This window comes from Chinchilla lanigera, unplaced genomic scaffold (assembly GCF_000276665.1).
Source record: "Chinchilla lanigera isolate Chin_1 unplaced genomic scaffold, ChiLan1.0 scaffold00013, whole genome shotgun sequence".
Classification (NCBI taxonomy): Eukaryota; Metazoa; Chordata; class Mammalia; order Rodentia; family Chinchillidae; genus Chinchilla; species Chinchilla lanigera.
Window position 1 is genome coordinate 19,594,596 of NW_004955414.1, and position 15,622 is coordinate 19,610,217.

Genomic DNA, 15,622 nt, shown 5'->3' on the forward strand with positions numbered 1-15,622 from the left:
ATAGATAGATAGATAAAGAGAGAGAGAGAAAAAAATTTTAAAAAAATTTACATCTCAGCTGGGTGTGGTGGCGTATGCCTGTAATTCCAGCACTTGGGAGACTGAGGCAGGAGGATTGCCAAGAGTTTGAGGCCAGCCTGGGATACAAAGTGAGCTCAAGGCCAGCCTGAACTGCACAGTGAGACTCTGCCTCAAAAATAAAGACCAAAAAAAAAAAAAAACCAAAAAACAAAAACCCAAAAAACAAATAAAAATTCACATTTTTTTCTTTCAAAAAATTGTTGTTCATCCCAGCACTTGGGAGGCTGAGGCAGGAGATCGCTGTGAGTTCAAGGCCAGCCTGAGCTACAAAGTGAGTTCAAGGCCAGCCTGAACTGCACCATGAGACCCTGTCTCAAAAAGACCAGAAAAGAAAGGAGAAAGTTTGTATGTATGTATATGCAGGATAGTTAACACGGCTGTTCTACTGTCTTGTATTTCCTTGCTGAAAGAAACTGTCAATGAGGGATTGGTTGATCAGCTTTGTATGTCTAGATCTGTTTTCATGAGAAACTACTTTGAAGACATCAACATGTAATACAACAAGCACTGTTAATTCCCTACCACTCTGTTTGTAACTCTGTAATGTCTGTACTGATCCTTTGCTATTTTGTAAAATGTTGTCTGTCTGTTAGTATTTTCCTCCTTCTACTTCTAAAATTAAAAAAAAAAAAGACCAGAAAAAACTGTTGTCCCAAAAAAGGAATAAAGATGTGTTATGTACATATACCAACTCCCTATAATGAATGTAATCACATGTACTGCAAGCATGTAATAAAAATATAAACAAATTAAAAATAAGTAATAAAAATTGTTGCTCAAGCCTCACCTGCTTCACAAGATGGTTCCAGATTAAAGCCTTCAGGCTCTTATCAGTATAAAAACACTTTCCTTCCCCTCCCCCTTTCCAGCCTGTTACATAAACCAGCATCTCCCAGTTGTTTTTAGTTATGCAATAAATTTGCTGTTGTACCTGCCACTTGAGAGCATGAGCTACTTGCGACTCTGATAAAAAAGCATTCTGACTTTGCTCACTGGGGTGTAATTTTTAATAACTCATATTACCTAATACACCTCTTTTCTCAGAGTACTAAGCAGAATTTTGTTCATCCTTTAGCACAGCGCTCATCATTTTATAAACAGTGAAAGGAATATATTAGCTTTGAAGTGAGACAAATCTGTGTTAAAACGTTCTGCCACTTAACTATCTTTGCAACTCTCTGTAAACCTAAAATCAATTCAAAATAAAAAGATAGGGGCTGGGGATTTAGCTCAGCAGCACAGTGCCTGCCTGGCAAGCGTGACGTTGTAAGTTTGATTCCTGGTAAGGAAAAACACCAAAAAAAAACAAAACAAAAAAAATCAAAATAAAAAGATAAGACAAAAAGAAAAAACCTCTGCCACTTGCTACTGCATACCTATAATAAGTCATGACAGTAAATCTCCTAGACCCCAATTCTTCAAAACAGGGATTATATGGCCCACACCCAAACACTATTGGAAAAAGTTGCTTCAAACTAGAGCTCTTCAAAAGCAGATTTCTGTTGTGTTTTGTTGACTTAGTTCAACAAATATCCTACAATAGTTTTAATAATTTTTTTTCTTGGTACCAGGAATTTAACTCAGAACCTTGCACTTGCCAGGCAGACACCGTGTCACTGAGCTAGATCCCCGACCCAGTATTTTTAACAGAAAAAGGTAGTAATCTCCCCTCACTCTAAACCTAGGTTCATCAACACCTAGCTAGAATTGGATATACAATGATTTCTAATTATCCAATATACAAGTTTCCAGCCACTGACCACTTATCACAACCCTAAAATACCAAGGCAAACAACAAAAACAAATCCCTAAACCCATGTACACTCACCATTATGGTCATTCTGATCACCCATTCTCTTGTCCTCATCTCACTTCTCTCATCCTTACGCTCAATCTTTTGTATTTATAAATTCATCTGCCTATTCCTCATGATGCTTGCTCTGGTTAAGAGGGTCAAGGAGTATCGATACTAGAAACCTTTCAGTTGGAAGTGTAATGTGATGTGTGAATGTAATACATACTTAGGAAGAACCATCCTTTTACTTGGTGAGCAGACAGCCCCAATTCAGGTACTCAATTCCTACCCTCAACCTCTTTTTTGCAGTACTGGAGACTGAACCCAGCACCTTCACAATGGGTTACATCCCAAGCCCTCCATCCCGTTTTTTTGTGTTTTGGGGTTTGCATTTTTTGGTTTTTTTTGTTTTTGTTTTTGGAGACAAGGTCTTGCTTTCTAGTTCAGGCTGGTCTTGAACTATGTAGCCCAGGATGGCCCTGAACTCACTCAGCCTCCTGTCTCAGCTTCCCAGTGCTGCAGTTACAGGTGTGCACCACCATAACCAGCTTCTTTCTCATCTTAAGCAATGATTTCAAACATTTTTAGCTATGGAACCCCAACATGTAAAAGACGAGCAGAAGCTGCTCCTGCTTAAGTAAAGAGTGGGTGGGTACAATACAACCCCATCAGTACAGCTCTCCTAAGATCAGGGTTCTGAGAATCAGTGTGAAAATCTATCCTACATCAGTGGTTCTCAAAGAGTGATCTGAAGATCTCCACAAGTCCCCAGAACTCACACACCTGTCATCCCAGCACTCTGTGTGGCTGAGGCATGAGGACTACTTGAGCAATTTAACAAAATCCTACCTCAAAATTAAAAATAAAAACGGGGGCTGGGGATACAGCTCAGTGGCATAAGCGCCTGCCTGGCAAGCACAAGATCATGAGTTAGATCCCCGGTACTGCAAAATAATAATAATAATAATAAAATAAAAAATAAAAATAAAAAGGGTTGGGCATGTACCTCAGTGTGAAGATACTTGGTTCAAGCTCCAGTACTGCCCAAAACAAACCAACAAACAAAGTCCTCAAGATTTCCTTCAGTGGTCCATCAAGCCAAAACCAAGGCATAAACCAAGCATGATACTGCACGTGTATAGTCCCAGCTACTTAACCTAGGAGGCCAAGGTAGCAGAACCACTTGAGCCCGGGCATTCAAGGCCAGACTGGTAATACAGCAAGACACTGTTTAAAACAAGAACTACCTGACATTATTTGCCTCCCTCTCCCCTACCCAAAGATGACTTCTTCCCCACGGTGCAAGAACAATACTGTGAGTGAACCATTGGTGATGTAAGCCTGTAACCCCAGCATCCTAAGAGGGGGAGGCAGGAGGACTGCAAATTCCAGCCCAGCTCTGTTTCAAAACAAGAAAGAAAATAGGGCTGTGGATATGAGGATATAGTTCACGTGAAGGCCCTGGATTCAATTCCCATTATTGAAAAATAAAAAACAGTGTAAAAACGTTGAAACTTTCAAGCGTATGGTGGTGGTCACACCTGTAATTCCAGCTACTTGAGAGACAGATGCAGAAGATTGAAAATTCAAAGGCCAGCCTGGGCCATTCAAAGATCCTATCGCAAGAATAACAATATTAAAAAGTGTTGGAGACGTAGCTTGGCATTCCAGGGGTTCAATCCTCAGTACTGAAAATAAATACAGAAAACCTAGAACCCAAGCCTGAACCTAGGCAACAGCCCTATGCTGTACTAACAAATCACTGAATTCTTCACCAGCAACCTAGTACAGAGTATAAAAAATTCCACTTGGAAGAATGTCTCTAATGCAGGACTGCTGCAAATTCATGCTGGTCTGGGCTGCACAATGAGCTGGAGGCCAGCCTGAACTGCCTAAGTGAAAGAGACACTGTCTCAAAAATATGAATGAGCCAGGTGTGGTGGTGCACAGCTGTAATCCCCGCACTTGAGAGGCTGAGGCAGGAGGATCACTGCAAGTTCCAGACCAGCCTGGGCTACTAAGTGAGTTCACAGCCGGCCTGAACTGCACAGTGAGACCCTGTCTCAAAAAGACATAAAATAAAATTTAAAAAATAAATGAATGAGTAAATAAATAACTCTACTGAAGCAGTAAAAATTACTTGTATTAATTTTCCAAATTTCACTGCACCCCTTGGAGGCCAGGTATGGTGGCACACACCTGTAATCCCAGCATTAGGAGGCTGAGAATAATTACCATTTGAGAACAGCCTGGGCTACAAAGTGAGTTCAAGGCCAAACTGAACTGCATAACGAATCCTTGTCTCAAAAAGACAAAAAAAAAAAAAAAAAAAACCAACCCAACTGTACCTCTTTGAATATTTGGGATTAAATGAGAAGTACTCAAAGCACCGAGGCATGCTGAAGCAAAGGCCAAGTTAAAAGAAAGCACTTGTGTGATTACTATTTGCTTCCCTGCCCCCAATGGAACACCATTTCTTATTTCAAAGCATGAATGACAAGGTATGCTTACTAAGATTTGATTAAAAAAATTAGAATTTTGGCTTTTGGGTTGTGTGGGGTTTTTTTGTTTGTTTTTTGTTGTTGTTGTTTTTTGAGACAGGATCTTGCTATGCAGTTCAGGCTGGCCTTGAATTTGTGTTCATCCACCTCCCAAAGGCTGGGACTACAGATACACACCACCAATCCTGGTAGTAATTAGAATTTTGAAAACTTATGTATGCCACTGTAAACTCTGTTTTTGTACTGGGGATTGAAATCAGGGCCTTCGTACTGAGCTACATATCAAGCCCTTTTTATTTTTTGAAACAGGGTCTTCTAAATAGCCCAGGTTGATATTTGACCTGTAATCCTCCTGTCTCAGCTTCCTATAGAGCTAAGATTACAGGTATGTACCACCACACCTGGTTAGCTTTCCAATTGTGGACTTATCGATAAAATGGGTAGCAAGAGTAACAATTATATAATTAACAACAGTAACAACTGTGTAATTAAATACCAACATGTAGAGAAACCAAGTGTGGTGGTGCATGCCTATAATCCCAGCACTCGGGAGGCTGAGGCAGGAAGATCTTTGCGAGTTCGAGGCCAGCCTGGGCTACAAAGTGAGCTCAAGGCCAGCCTGAACTGCATAGTGAGACCCTGTCTCAAAAAAAAAAAAAAAAGTAGGAAATCTGCATATTCAAGAAACCAATAACTTCAAACTATCCAACACACAATGTTATAAAATTGTGCATGAATAATGATAAGCTTGAGATGGGCTAGTGATCCTTCCCCCTCCATGTATGAACCCAGGGCTTCACACTTGCTAGACAAACACTCTACCACTAAGGTATATAAAACATCTCACCCTGAACCAATGAATTTTAATTTAACATACTACATAAATTCAATTACATGGTTTCAGGTTCTACACTACAATAAATCTTTAAAATGGTTTGGGTTTTTAAAAATGGTTTGGGTACTGTCAAAAGAAAATATAATCTGAAAAGTTATTTTTCATAAAACTGTTATTTATGTTAACAAGAATTTTAAAAATCAAGCCAGGCGCGGTGGTATATGGCTATAGTCACAGCACTCAGAGGCTTACTCAGGCACAAGTCTGAGGGTAGCCTGGGCAACAAACAGAGATCTTGCTTTAAAAACAAAAAATAAAAGCAAAGGGTTTTTTAAAATTTATTTTCATTATTAAAAATTTTTATTTTTATTAGTTCATACTGGCTATACATAATGATCACATTCACCATAGGGAATTTGTACTACACATAATATATCTGAAATCTTTTTTTTCCCATTGCCCTCCTCTCCCTTCAACCCTTCTTCCCTTCCCCATTTACAAAAACCTTTGCTTCCATTTTTTCCCTTCCATTTTTTTAAAAATCCCTTTTCTTTTCCTTCCCTTCCCCCTCCCTTCTTCCCAAACACAAGGGTTTTTTTTGGCGGTACTGGGGACCGAACTCACGACCTTGCGCTTGCTAGGCAGGTGCTTATGCCACTGAGCTATATCCCCAGCCCCCAAACACAAGTTTTTTAAAATCAATAATCTTTCACAATCTTTCAGTTTTAATCTCTAAAACAGATCACCTCACATAAGCAAAAGCTATTTGTAGTGATTAATTTTAAAAGTTTAAACGAGTCCAAAGACATAAGCATGACAGTTGCTATCCTAGATTTCTGCTATAATCTCCTAATTTGTCTGCTCATCTCCAGTTTTACATTTTCTAATATGCTCTACTATCCTACCTTTAAGTTTACACTTACTTAAATAATGAGAGCTAAGAAACAACATTTAAATAGCACAGTGGTGCATGCCTATAATCCTAGCATTCTAGAAAGCTGAGGCAAGAAGACTGCAAATTGGAGCTCAGCCGGAGCAACTTAACCCTACTGCAAAACAAAAAATAAAAAAGGGCTGGAGATGTAGCTCAGTGGTACAGCACTTGCCTACCATGCTCAATGCCCTGGGCTGAATTCCCTGGGTTGAATTTCTGAGTTCAATAATTATTAAAGTATTAATAATTTAATAATAAAATTATTTTAATTTCCCTCTCAAAAATGTGTTTCCCATTATATAAATTAACTATAAACTCTTTAATATGTTAAACCATAAGTTATTTATTAAATTACTGTATAAAAGGGGACAACATCCATCAATGCATATTTCTGTGGCATCAAACTATGTGAGTGAAATAGAAAGATAATGGCATATTAAATGTATCAACTACAAGCTCTTTTGTCCCTTCCTCAATAATACAGAATTGCTTGAATCAATCTACAATATATCTTCTTTCAAACAGATCCTGATTTCCCCTATGTCGGAGAAAGAGAAGTTAACACAGAAATGGAGGGGCTGGGGATTTAGCTGAGCGGCACAATGCCTGCCTGGCAAGCACAAGGTTGTGAGTTTGATTCCTGGTACCGGGAAAAAAAAGAACAAACAAACATAGAAATGGAACAAGAAACAAAAGAAAAGTGACTCAAAAATGGGAAAACTCCTCCCCCTATTATTATGTTATCCTTCTTTTACTCCTTAAAATTTAAAAAAAAAAAAAAAAAAAAAAGGGGAAAACAAAAAGAAGTCACTCTAGTGCTTTTAGCATTCAGCTTCCCATTGTCAGAACTTAACAATTTAACCATCCTTCATGGACAATGGTTTCTTTCTTACAAATTTTATCTTGGGACATCGTATTTCTTACAAGTACTATTTATTAACTTACTTTACAGACATCAAGCAAAATAAAAGTATGATTTTGTTAAAATACTGGGAATATTTTTACTGAAGGAAGGGTCTCAATAAGGGGCAATATTTACAATTTGAGGTATTATGGGTATCTAATGGATAGAGAAGAAAGGTTGTTAGGTATCCTGATACAAGAGACCTCACACATGAAAGAGTTACCTGGCCCAAAATGTCCAAAGTGCTTCAGCTAAGGAACCTTTCTCTAGAGATATACTATGTACCAAATAAGTATTATTTATAAATAAATAGAACTGTTTAGGTCAATTCTAAACATAATGTGCCAAGTTCTCAGGGAATGTTTTCATACCTTCTACTTCTACTGACTATTACATCTCCAAATTTATTTTTTTAGTACTTGGAATCAAACCCAGGACCTTGAGCTTGCCAGGCAGGTGCTATGCCACTGAGCTATATCCCTAACCCAACATTTCTAAATTCCTTAGTCCCCTGTAATCCCAGTACTTGGGGAGGCTGAGGCAGGAGGATCACTGTGAGTCTGAGGCCAGCCTCAGCTACAAAGTGAGAGTTCAAGGCCAGCCTGAAGTGCATAGCAAAACCGTCTCAAAAAGACCCCCCCCCCAAAAAAAAGTAAAAATAAGTTCCTTACTCCCCTAACTTTTCAACAAAGTGCATAATTACACATGCAGTAGTCTCTTTATTAGAAAGTAAATACCTGTAGTAGTACACCTTACTTCCTATACTGTCACCACATATTACAGTAAAGTAATATGACTTTTTTCTGAGGTGTGAATTTGATTTCCTAAAAATTCTACTTGATCTTAGTTATCTAGGAGTTAGCTGGACATAAAGTCAGATATAAAGTATCATGTAAAGCATAAACAGTGTAAGTTCCCTTATTTGGGTCTTATATTTCAGGGAAACACAAATATGCAGACTTTTAGATTTAATTTCCCCAATTCCTTTATTTATTCAAGCAGACAGAACTTACTGAGGGTCTACTATGCGCCAGGTAACCTAAATACAAAGACAAGACAAAAATATTAGCCAGGGGTAGTGGTGCACGCCTGTAATCCCAGCACTCGGGAGGCTGAGACAGGAGGATCATTGTGAGTTCGAGACGAGCCTGGGTGACAAAGTGAGCTCAAGGCCAGCCTGAACTGCATAGTGAGACACTGTCTCAAAAAGACAAATAATAATAATAATAAATTACTATAGTCTAATAAACAGACAAATAGCTAAAATACAAAATGGTATGTACTATACATAGAAGTATCCAGTAAGTGTTATGGAAGCTTACAAGGGAGAGTGCCAGGAAAAGGTTCCCACAAGAGGGTGGCGCTTGAACTGAGAAAATGTTACAGAAAACCTAATATGCTTACATGTTAATATTTAGACTACAGTTCTGATTTTATGCACCACTAGTTCGTAATTCTTGCTCTGTCATATAAACAACAGCGAAGTGGCAATCTGACTGATGTGTACAGATCAAAGTGTGAATAAGTTAATTTCAATGAGCACTGAAGAGTCAAAAATAATTTTATCAAAGCTGGTTGTTTTAAAAAAAAAAAAAAAGAAAAGAAAAAAAAGCTGGTTGTTGTTCTGTATGCCTATAATCCCAGCACCCGAGAGGCAGAGGCAGGAGGATCCTCACAAGTTTGAGAGCAGCCTGAGTTACATAGTGAGTTAAAGGCCAGCCTGTACTACACAGCAAGATCCTGTCTCAGAAACAAACAAAAAAACCCCGACAATTTTATCAAAGTCATTCCTAGTACTTCCTTTCACACTGTCCAGTCTCAAATTCTTTTTATTTTTTGTTTTAATTTATTTTTTAGACGGGTTCAGGCATCTTGGTATGTTGTCCAGGATGGTCTAAAACTCCTGGGCTGCAGAATAGCAAAAGCAATCCTGGGCAACAAGGACAAGTCAGGTGGAATCACAATCCCTGACCTGAAATTATACTTCAAAGCTACTGTAATAAAATCAACCTGGTACTGGCTAAAAAACAGACCTGAGGATCAATGTAACAGACTGGAAGAAACAGCCACAACCAAAAACACACTCAGCCACCTAATCTTTGATAAAGGGGCCAAACAAACTCACTGGAAGAACAACAGCCTCTTTAATAAATGGTGCTGGAAAAACTGGCTTGCCACCTGCCAAAAACTGAAAATAGACCCAAATCTACCACCATGAACCAAACTCAAGTCAAAATGGATCACAGATCTCAATATTAAAACAGAAACACTAAATGTATTGGAAGATAAAGTAGGTAAAAACCTTGAAGACATAAGAGTAGGCAGAGAGTTCATGAACAAAAACCAAACTGCACGGGAAACACTTCAAAGAATCAACTAGGATCTCATCCTACTGAAAAGTTTCTGCACATCTAAAGAAATCACCAGCAGAGTAAAAAAAAAAAAAACCCACAAATTGGGAAAAAATTTTAGCTGACTGTCCCTCGGACAAAGGTCTTCTATCTAGAACATATAAAGAACTGAAAAACATCAGCCCCCCCAAAGTCAAAGACCCAATCCAAAAATGGGCAGCTGAGATGAATACACACTTCTCAGATAAAGAAATACAAATGGCAAATAAATACAGGAGAAAGTGTTCAACATCATTAGTCATTCGAGAGATGCAAATTAAAACAACACTGAGATTTCATCTCATCCCAGTAAGAATGGCTAGCATTAAGAAATCAACCAATAACAAATGCTGGCGAGGCTGTAGAGAAATAGGAACCCTTCTCCACTGCTGGTGGGAATGCAGACTGGTGAAACAAGTGTGGAAATCAGTTTGGAGATTCCTCAACAAGCCAGGTCTAGAGGTCCCATTCAACCCAGCTATTCCCCTTCTGGGTATTTTCCCAGATCTGAAAACGGTACTTTTATATAATGGAATATTACTCAGCTATAAAGAAAGATAAACTCGAGGCTTTTATACGTAAATGGTAACAACTAGAGACCATACTCGTAAGTGAAATAAATCAGACCTGCATGTGCAAGCATCGTATTGTCTCACTGGTGTAAGACCTGAAAGAATGAATAAAAACTATGAGGTATGATAGACATTGTGAAACCAAAGGAAAATGCTCAAAAGTAAAGGGCAACTGGGGTGTGGGAAAAGAGAAGGGAAAGAAGGGAAAATTATGTAAGTATGTACATACAGGATAGCTAACATAGTTGTACTACTGTCTTCTATTGCTCTACAGAAAGGAACAGTTAATGATTACTTGTTCGATCAATCTTGTATGTCTCTGTTTTCCTGAGAAACCATTTTGAAGATATCAATAAGTAATACAACAACCACTGTTAATTTCCTACAACTTTGTCGGTAACTCGGTTTTGTTTGTATTGTTCTTATGCTATTTTGCAAATGGATGTCTGTTTGTTAATGTTTTCCTTCTTTTATTTCTTAAAAAAAACAAAACAAAACAAAACAAAACTCCTGCGCTCAAGTGATACTTGTGCTTCAGACTCCACAAGTAGCTTCGAGTATGTGTCACATGCACGACTTGGTTTTGCTTTTAAAATGTCCTAACTTCCACAAAGGAAACACGTGCCAACCAGTTAACCATTTCTTTTGGGCCGGGGATATAGCTCAGCGGTACAAGCGCCTGCCTGGCAAAGTGCAAGGTCCCTAGTTCGATTCCCGGTACCAAAACAACAAAAACAAACAAAAAAACCATTTCTTTTTGAATTTCGAAAACTGTCTAGGGAAATAATCACAGCTATGTTCTTTCTTCCAGTTAATTTCTTCTCCCAAAGTTTTATTTCTTCGACTTATCCTACTAAAATATTTCACTTTGAATTGTGTACCTGAGTCACCATGAGTTCCAAGATACAACTACAAAGTGACAGCTGCCTGGCATCCTAAATCTTGCGGCTAGTTTCTGCTGTAGTTATTCCAGAACTTTGATATCTCTCTAACTGGACTACTTTTTCCTTTGAATCCCCAGCAGTTGACACAAGTCAATTTAGATTTAGAAGAGCAGGGACTGGGGATTTAGCTCAGCGGCACAGCGCCTGCCTGGCAAGCACAAGGTCGTGAGTTCGATTCCCGGTACCGGAAAAAAAAAAAAATAGATTTAGAAGAACAGGAAGGACTTTTATAGATTTATTTCCAACACAGCACCAGCGACTTTTACCAACTTTTAAAGTGAGTGCTTTTAAGTCTAAGTTAGGACACCACTAATCAAGTGTCTACTTTACCATAAGGAGACCAAGTCGGAAACGCTATTCTGCTTCTATCAAATGCCTCCGCACACCTGCACACTACTCACCAAACAGAATACTCAACAAGGGGAGGCTGGAACGTACATGAGGGGTGGAGGGGAAGAAATCGTCTCTCAGTCTGGGCCTCGGAATCTCTATACATAGAAGTTGTATGGGCAAAGCTTTTTTTTTTTTTTTTTTTTTTAAGTTTTTTTTTCCGGTACCGGGAATCGAACTCACGACCTCGCGCTTGCCAGGCAGGTGCTGTGACGCTGAGCTAAATCCCCAGCCCCAGAAGTTGTATAGGAAGATTGAATTAAATATTTCCGAACGTCCTCGGGGTCACAGTAACCCGGGAATCCAACCTTTCTCACCCAACTTTACAAGGAATATGGGGAACACCAGAAAAGAGCCTTTCACCCACAGGAAACAACTTCCGACTCATCCACCCTCACCCTGGGACTCGCACGGAAAGCGGCCACGGGCTCCTCCTCAGCGCCCAGGGAATGAATGACGACGACCGCGGAAACGGGCGCCCCTCCGCGTGGGCTGCCACGGAAGACCTCGGGCCTACAGCCCACCCGGGCCGATGCTCTCCCCGAGCCGGAGGAGCGGGGCTACGGGGCCAAAGGTCGCGGGCCCCGCCCCCTCGCTCTGCGCTGAGCCTGTGGGCTGCGGCCGGAGACTTCAGAGCTGAGAGGGCCCGGGACGCTCCGCGCACCCGCCCGTCCGGACAGGAGGAGGAGCCTGCCGGTCCGGGGTCGCCGCCGCCTCTGGTTCCCGACTTACCCGGGTGCACTGGGGAAGGTGGAGCGTCCACAGTGGGGGCCTAGGCCCGTCCGCCACCCGCTGCTCACAGAGCAGCGCGCGGCCACCAAGAAACCGTCGCCGCCGCGGCCACCGCTACCGACCGCCGCTTCGGGCGCAGGAGCGCAGAGGGCCCGACTGCGTCACACGCCGTCCGCCGTCAGAGGCTCGCTCCGGACGGTCCGCCCTCGGTGCGTGTGTATTGGCAGACGAGGCTGCCACTCGAAATCTTTCCCATTACTCATTGGGCAACGAGTCTTTTGAAACCGAGCGTAAGGAAGGTCTGAGCCAGGAACGAAGGGGAAGAGGAGGGGCGTAACGAGTCGGGCGGGGAGAGGAAAAAGAGAAAAATGGTGGGCGGGACATGGAGTCCCACCTCTCTGCCGTCGCGGTTGGCTGGGAGTGGGGCGTGACGTCACAGAGGGTTCCTCAAAGCGGACTGCTGAGTGGCTAGATTGCTATGTACCGGGCAAGGTGGAGGAGAAGAGTGGTGACGCTATACTGAGGTTCCGCCCCCTTTCTTGGAGCGAGAGACTCTCTCTGCGGAAGCTCGGGCCAATCAGAAGGCTGGCCTCTGGGATGGCAATGGTAACTATTCTACCCTTCCCTTGCTTTGGTCCGCGGGGGATGATGGGAAGATTTTTTTCTTCTGCACCCGGCCCGCACTTCCGGGATAAAACACGTGGAGAGCTGGAGGACCCTCGGAGAGCCCGGTTGGTCCGCGTAGCTTGTCTGCGGCTGCTTTGCGGCCTAGCTTCCTAATCTGCGTCTCTCCTGACCCAGGCTATCCTCAGGACCCCCTGAGCATAATTAATTTCTAAGATTGACCTCAGCGTTGTACAGGTGTCCTAAGAGAATGGTTCGCTTTGGGCCTTACAAAAATGATTGGGGGCCGAGCGTGGTGGTGCACGCGTGTAATCCCAGAGTTTGGGAAGTCAAGGCAGGAGGATCGCTGTGAGTTTGAGGTCACCGTGGGCTACATAGTGAGTTCAAGGCCAGCCTGAACTATATAGCCAGACCCTGTCTCAGAAAAACAAAACAGCCAGATGCGGTGGCAAACGCCTGTAATCCCAGCCCTCAGGAGGCTGAGACCGGACGATCGAAAGTTCGAGACCAGCCTGGACTATACAGGGAGACCCTGTCTCAAAAAAATAAAAAATAAAGGACTTTTGGAACTTTTCCAGGTGCAGTTTGAGAAGTATCAGGATTCTGCTTTAGAAGGGGGGGGGGATTGTAGAAACTACACTTTACACTTCACTCAGAAAGCAAAGTGTATGCTTACTACCTTTACCTTTCCACTACCACCACCTCTTGGGATATCGACACAAAGCTGAAATGAGATTTGCCAAAAACAACATGAATTCCTTGGGATTTTCAGTGATAGAAAAGAATTAAAGAAAATTGACTTTTAAAAAAAAGAAAAAGTGGGCCTGGGGATTTAGCTCAGAGGCACAGTGCCTGCTGGCAAGCGCGAGGTCGTGAATTCGATTCCCGATACCGAGGGAAAAAAAAAAAGTGAAGTTTGCTGATAGTGACACAGGCCTGTGATCCCAGCACTGGGTCACCCGAGGCAGGAAGATAGCCACCAGTTCCAGCCTGGACTACACAGTGAGACCCTGTCTCAAAAAACTTTAGGAAAAAAAAAAGTGAGTTGGACGTGATGGTGTACACCTGTAACCCCAGTTTGAGAGGCTGAGGCAGAAGGATCAAAACTTCAAAGCCAGCCTGGGCAATTTAGGAGACCCTATTTCAAAGTAAAAAAGGACTAGTGATGTACCCTAGCAGTAGAGCTTTGGATTCACAGATGGTTTCAATTCTCAGTGCTAGGAAAACAAAAAAGTAAAGTGGTTGTAAAGATGGAATAAGATAGTGGATGGAGGAAATTATACATTATAGGTGTTCCTTGAAGAGAGGAAAACGTTAGCATGAATGGCCAAGTAGTAAAGCCAGTAAAACTCTTCTGTCCAAACAGCCCTGCTTCCCCACCAGTCTCCTTTGCCCTTGCTTTTAAGTTGAAAAGTCAGGGGCTGGGGATTTAGTTCAGCAGCACAACACCTGCCTGGCAAGTGCAAGGTCCTGAGTTCGATTCCCGGTACCAGAAAAAAAAAAACAAAAAAAAAAGTCATTAGTTTTCCCTGGAAAATTAAACTACAGTAGCTTCCTCAGTGCTCCCCTCAAACTCTGATTTCTTGTTCTTTGACCTTGAAGCTGTAATATGCTTAAGCTTTTTCTCTACTTATGTTTTTTAGTGTCCCTAAGGCCAGGCAGCGTAGTAGGTAGACTTGAGATGTTTGATACATAAACAAATGAATTGATTTTGTTGTTTTGGTTTTGGTTTGTTTGATTTTTGAGATAAGGTCTCGCTCCATAGTTCAGGCTGGCTTTGAACTCACTGTGTAGCCTAGGCTGGCCTCGAACTTGCAGCAATCCTCCTGCCTCATCCTCCCAAGTACTGGGATTACAGGTTTTGTTTTGCAGTACTGAGGATCAAGCCCAGGGCCTTTGAGTATGCTAGGCAAGTGCTGTATGACAGAGGCACACCCTCCCCTGCCTTTGGTGTGGAGGATTGAGCCCAGGGTCTTCACACTGTGCTATATCCCCATCCCTTTTTTACTTTTTATTTTGAGACATGATCTCACTAAGTTGCCCCAGTCTGGGTTCGAACTGTTTCTTGTTGTTGTTTTTTGAGACAGTCTTGCTATGTAGTTCAGGCTGGCCTTGAACCCACTTGAACTCACAGCAATCCACCTGCCTCAGCCTTCCAAGTGCTAGAATTACAAGTGTATGGAAGCCCTGGGTGTAAATCTGGATCCAACTATGCGTTAGTTATATGAACTTGGGCAAATTTTCTAACCTCTCTGAACCTCAATTTCCCTGTCAGTAAAGTAGAAATAACAACTTTACTTGCCTCACAAGGTTGTTGTGAGAATTAAACAAGATAATACATGGTGGCTCATGCGCATAATTCTATCAACTTGAGAGGCTGAGGTAGGAGACTCACAAGTTCTAGGCCAGCTCAGGGGACTTGATGAAACCTTGTCTCAGAATAAAAAATAAAAGAAGTAGGAATGTAGCTTAATGGTAGAGCACTTGCCTAGCACAGGTTTACCCTCCAATATGAGAAAAAGCAAACATAATACATGTACATATAAAGTATTTATCATGGTACCTGGTACCCAGTAAATCCTCAATAGTTGATATTATTTTTATTCTTTACAAATGTCCCAGCTGGATGTGGTGGCATATGCATGTCATCCCAGCACTAGGGAGGCTGAGGCTGGAAGAATTATTCAAGGCCAGCCTGAACTACATAGCAAGCCCCTCTTGAAAAACAGTAACAACAAAATGTAAACAATGTATGGCAGAGTTCCCTTTCTAAGTATTCTAAAACAGGAAATCTGACAGAAAAGTGGCTTAGAAATATGTCTGGAAGCCAGGCATGCTTCAAGGTGACCAGACCTGTAATTCTAGCACTCTGGGAGGCTGAGGCAAAAGGATTACAAATTGGAGCCCAGCCCAGGCAAAA

General features: G+C 41.6%; 2 protein-coding genes across 9 annotated transcripts in view; one reads left to right on the forward strand and one right to left on the reverse strand.

The window, feature by feature from the left end:
• Nup98 (nucleoporin 98kDa) overlaps positions 1–12,480 on the reverse strand; it is a 107,499-nt gene extending 95,019 nt beyond the window's left edge. For 6 of the 7 annotated variants that reach the window (XR_260183.2, XM_005380033.2, XM_005380032.2 and 3 more), the window contains exon 1: positions 12,079–12,480. The gene's annotated coding sequence lies outside the window, so the exon portion shown is untranslated. Of the gene's footprint in view, positions 1–11,744; positions 11,820–12,078 lie in introns of those variants that run through there. The other variant, XM_005380031.2, reaches the window with a different exon arrangement.
• A 104-nt stretch (positions 12,481–12,584) lies between these two features.
• The window catches only part of Pgap2 (post-GPI attachment to proteins 2), a 22,831-nt gene continuing 19,793 nt past the window's right edge, over positions 12,585–15,622 (forward strand). The window contains exon 1 of one of the 2 annotated variants that reach the window (XM_013511899.1): positions 12,585–12,684. The gene's annotated coding sequence lies outside the window, so the exon portion shown is untranslated. The remainder of the gene's footprint in view (positions 12,685–15,622) is intronic. The other variant, XM_013511900.1, reaches the window with a different exon arrangement.